The sequence below is a fragment of the Sander lucioperca genome, chromosome 4 (assembly GCF_008315115.2).
Source record: "Sander lucioperca isolate FBNREF2018 chromosome 4, SLUC_FBN_1.2, whole genome shotgun sequence".
Classification (NCBI taxonomy): domain Eukaryota; kingdom Metazoa; phylum Chordata; class Actinopteri; order Perciformes; family Percidae; genus Sander; species Sander lucioperca.
In genome coordinates this window covers 27,670,938-27,675,937 of record NC_050176.1, presented here as the reverse complement: position 1 = coordinate 27,675,937, position 5,000 = coordinate 27,670,938, and the positions used below count along the sequence as shown (strand labels likewise).

Sequence of the window (5,000 nt, the reverse complement as noted above, 5' to 3'; positions counted from 1 at the left end):
GGTTGCACCATATTATCGTCCCAGCCCTAGTAATTGAGCTTAGGTGCGGCACCTATAATGGTAGGGGAAACCATAGACGTTAAATAACTGGACCAACAGGTCCCGTGTCTCTGGACGGAGACCAGTGAAGGATATTAGAAGATCTTTCCCGGTGATGGCTGAGCGTTACTGAGCAGCCTCCAACTGAGCTTGAAGACGTAGATGTGACGTGAGCAACCTGTCTGAAAGTTGGAAGTCTTCTGGTAGCTGTGCCAAGAGAAATCTCAATCATTCCCAATCTAGCAGAGACGGAGAGCGTAGGTATATGTAAGGAGATAACATAGACACAGGCTAATTACTGATCACTAAAATGATAGTTAACATTAGTAATTAAACTTAAACAGCTAATGGAAGTCCAAACTGCCTGAGAGCTTCTCCTGTACTATACGGTAATTCCTCTACTGTGCGACAGTAAGTCTCGTGGTTATGACCCAATCGTTAGCCTATTTTTATAAAAACGTCTGCTACGGAGCCATAACGTGAGGTACAAGGTAATGGAGCCTTTTATACATTGTCGTGTTTCTTTAGAAATAAACAACGGACAAATAGAGTCTTTAAACTCTTCAGATGTAAAGTTATTCTCTGTCAAAGTGACGTCAAAATGAATGGCAGTCAATGGGATGCTAACGGGAGCTGATGGCTTGGTAGCACCAAAATGGCGCCATAGGAGCTACGGGTTGTGGACGCTCGCTTACCCCCTTGGGGAAAACTAGGGTTGGGTTTTTTCCGATACCGGTGCTAAAACGATACTTTTAAAAACGGTGCCAGTGCCTGAACCGAAATATATATAATATATTTATAATGTATATAATATAAAATATAAAAAAGTAGCACAAAACGACAGTTGGCGACATTAAAGAACGCCTTGTGTATTGCTAAGGCCATATGGTCAAAATGAAATGATTGATTAATAATGTAATAATAACTTATAACAATGACTTATTTCATAAATTGCTGGTAAACGACAAAAACAAGCACCAGATGGGAAAAGGGTATTATACAATAACTTTGAATGCACCACGAGGCTGGCGAGTTTCAAGTGAACGCACCGTCTGTGTTGATTTTCCGACAACGGCAGCTGCAGTCAGACCGTTACGTCCCGCTGTTGGAGTCCTCTCCAGGGAAATACAGTCATACGTTACACCGTTTAACGTAAGCTGCCAGCAGTTTAACCGTTGGGTTTAATCCAGCTACTAGCTAACGGTAACGTAGCGTTCTGTGCAGCGATGCTTCAGGCACCGAAATGAGGAACCGAAATGTTCGTTCTTATTCGGTCTCGTTACTACCGTTTACGTCGAAACCGGTGCCCTATTGGCACCGCGTTTCGGTACCCAACCCTAGGGAAACCCCTGTTGTTGTTGTTGTTGTTTCTGAATCTGTTCCTGAATCGGCTGTTGGCGTTCCTTCTCCTCCAGATTTTAAGACCCCGACGAGGATCCAGAGACCCCGAGCCGTCAGTGCCGAATCTCCGCACAACGACTCTGACTTTCAGCAGGACATCATCTGGGACGCCACCTCTCCGTCACCCAACAGACTTGGTAAACTTCAGCTCTTCCAAAAGTGATCCCATGTTAAAGTGCCCATATTAAAGGAACACGCCGACTTATTGGGACTTTAGCTTATTCACCGTAACCCCCAGAGTTAGATAAGTCCATACATACCCTTCTCATCTCTGTGCCTGTTGTAACTCTGTCTGACGGTTCCACCGGTAGCCTAGCTTAGCACAGATCCTGGAGGTAACCGGCTCCATCTAGCCTAGCTTAGCACAGATCCTGGAGGTAACTGGTTCCATCTAGCCTACTGCTCCCAATAAGTGACAAAATAACGCCAACATTTTCCTATTTACATGTTGTGATTTGTATAGTCACAGCGTGTATAAATAACAAGGTCACATGAGACACAGCCATCTTCTAACCGTATACAAACTGGGAACTATATTCTCAGAAGGCGAAGCACTGCTACTTCTGCTACTTGGGCGGAGTGATTTGCTCGCAGCAAGACTCTACAAATCACAACATGTAAATAGGAACATGTTGGCGTTATTTTGTCACTTATTGGGAGCAGCAGGCTAGTTGGAACCAGTTACCTGCAGGTTCTGTGCTAAGCTAGGCTAGTTGGAACCAGTAACCTGCAGGTTCTGTGCTAAGCTAGGCTAGTTGGAACCAGTTACCTGCAGGTTCTGTGCTAGGCTAAGCTACCGGTGGAACCGTCAGACAGCGTTACAACACGCACGGAGATGAGAAGGGTATGTATGGACTAATCTAACTCTGGGGGTTACGGTGAATAAGCTAAAGTCCCAATAAGTCGGCGTGTTCCTTTAAGAAAAAAAATCACTTTTTCTGGGATTTGGGGAATTATTTTGTGTCTCTGGTGCTTCCACACACATACAAACTTGGGAAAATCCATCCATGCTGTTTAGAGTGAGATACGGTTTCTGAATGTGTCCTGACTTCAGTCTCTGGGTGAGCTGGTCAAAGACAGATAGACAGACAGACATATAGACAGACAGACATATAGATAGACAGACATATAGACAGACAGACAGACAGACAGACAGACAGACATATAGATAGACAGACAGACATATAGACAGACAGACAGACAGACAGACATAGATAGACAGACAGACAGACAGACAGACAGACATAGATAGACAGACGGATATATAGACAGACAGACAGACATATAGATAGACATATAGATAGACAGACAGACAGACATATAGACAGACAGACAGACAGACATATAGATAGACAGACAGACAGACAGACAGACAAACAGACATATAGATAGACAGACAGACAGACAGACACTTTATTCATCTTGAGGGAAATTTTAGGCATCCAGTAGCTTAGACAACCATAACACAACAAACACACATATATCTCACATACATAAAAATCACTCACAGAAATGTAAAGAGTTAACAATTAGTGAAGTGATCCCAAAGGTCTGGTATGGACTGACCATGTAATGTAATGACCCTGATAAGGTGCTCTGTGGTAGAGTGTGTGCAGTGGTGGTAGTGCAAAAGTGAACCGTGCAATAGCTTATTAAATATTAACTATGACTATGAAAAGACAAGAATGTAAACACTGCCACAGAGGAGAGAATAAACTACAACATATTCACATTTAACAAGCTGACATCAGAGAAGTTTCACTGTTTTTCATTTTTTTTTTAAATTACTCAAATCTCTTCGATTATCTAAATAGTTGGCAATTAAATCAATAGTTGACAACTAATCAATCACATCTTTGCAGCTCTGACTGACTGAATAGTTGACATTTCTAGCCACTTCTCTGTGGTTTATACCATTGTAAATGTAACATCTTTTAGAAGAATCACAGTTGAAGGTTGATTTCTTTTTTATTTTTTTGGGACTTTTGGTCAACGAAAGAAGGTTTTAAGCTGCGTGGTGATTCTGATTTTCTCTTCAGGTAAAAGAGGCAAGAAACCGCCGGTCGGAGTTGTGAACATCTCAGAGATCGTTAAACGGATCGCTCCAAAGGTCAGTAGCACGGTTGGGTTGGTGGGATTAGATATCGCCAATAGCCTGAAGGCTCTGGGGAAGCTTCATTCACAGCCCATTTCCAAAGGGGCGTCGCCAACGCACGCCGCTCAAATGCCTCTGGGCGCACCAATCGGAGCGATGGAAAAACATCTCAACCAGCGAGCATGTTGCAGCGTGTAGAGCCCGCCTCAACGGTTGTGATTGGTGTAGAGCCCGCCTCAACGGTTGCGATTGGTGTAGAGCCCGCCTCAACGGTTGCGATTGGTGTAGAGCCCGCCTCAACGGTTGCGATTGGTGTAGAGCCCGCCTCAACGGTTGCGATTGGTGTAAAGCCCGCCTCAACGGTTGCGATTGGTGTAAAGCCCGCCTCAACGGTTGTGATTGGTGTAAAGCCCTCCTCAACGGTTGTGATTGGTGTAAAGCCCTCCTCAATGGTTATGATTGGTGTAAAGCCCTCCTCAACGGTTGTGATTGGTGTAGAGCCCGCCTCAACGGTTGTGATTGGTGTAGAGCCCGCCTCAACGGTTGCGATTGGTGTAGAGCCCGCCTCAACGGTTGCGATTGGTGTAAAGCCCGCCTCAACGGTTGTGATTGGTGTAGAGCCCGCCTCAACGGTTGCGATTGGTGTAGAGCCCGCCTCAACGGTTGCGATTGGTGTAAAGCCCACCTCAACGGTTGTGATTGGTGTAAAGCCCGCCTCAATGGTTGCGATTGGTGTAGAGCCCGCCTCAACGGTTGTGATTGGTGTAAAGCCCGCCTCAATGGTTGCGATTGGTGTAAAGCCCGCCTCAACGGTTGTGACTGGTGTAAAGCCCGCCTCAACGGTTGTGACTGGTGTAAAGCCCGCCTCAACGGTTGTGATTGGTGTAAAGCCCGCCTCAACGGTTGTGATTGGTGCCTCGATTTTGGAAAAATTGGAAATGGGCTTGAATGGGCTCCTGGCCAGACTGACTGGCAGAGCAAATCTCAAATTTGCCGGAAGTTTGTCAGGGTTTATCCAGGCTATATCGCCAAGGGAGTAGGTTTTGGTTCAACATCGGGGAGGAGGGGGGGGGTATGTGGGTATGTGGGTCCCTCCCCCCCAAAACCTTTTGAGCTTCAAACACTTCATTTCCTGTGTCTGAATTAGTTGGAAAACGTATATTTACTGGTAAAGCGCGATTTGTACTTCTGCGTAAAATCTATGCCGTGGCTGCATACATAGGTACAGTGCTGCTCATGAGCATGCTAAAGTTGACTAAAAAGAGGAATAAAAAAATCATATTTTGGAAATTGATCTTAATGCCTTAATTGAAAAAAATAGGAAAAATCCAACCTTTAAGGACACCAATTTTCTTTGTGAATGAATAAAGTATCGTTAATAAATAAATAAATGTTCTTCCTTAAAATACAGGGGGCATAAGTCAGTACACCCCTATGTTAAATTCCCATAGAGGCAGGCAGACTT

General features: G+C 44.6%; 1 pseudogene; it reads left to right on the top strand.

Annotated features, from left to right (window-relative positions):
* The window catches only part of LOC116059216, a 13,586-nt pseudogene that overhangs the window by 1,687 nt on the left and 6,899 nt on the right, over positions 1-5,000 (top strand).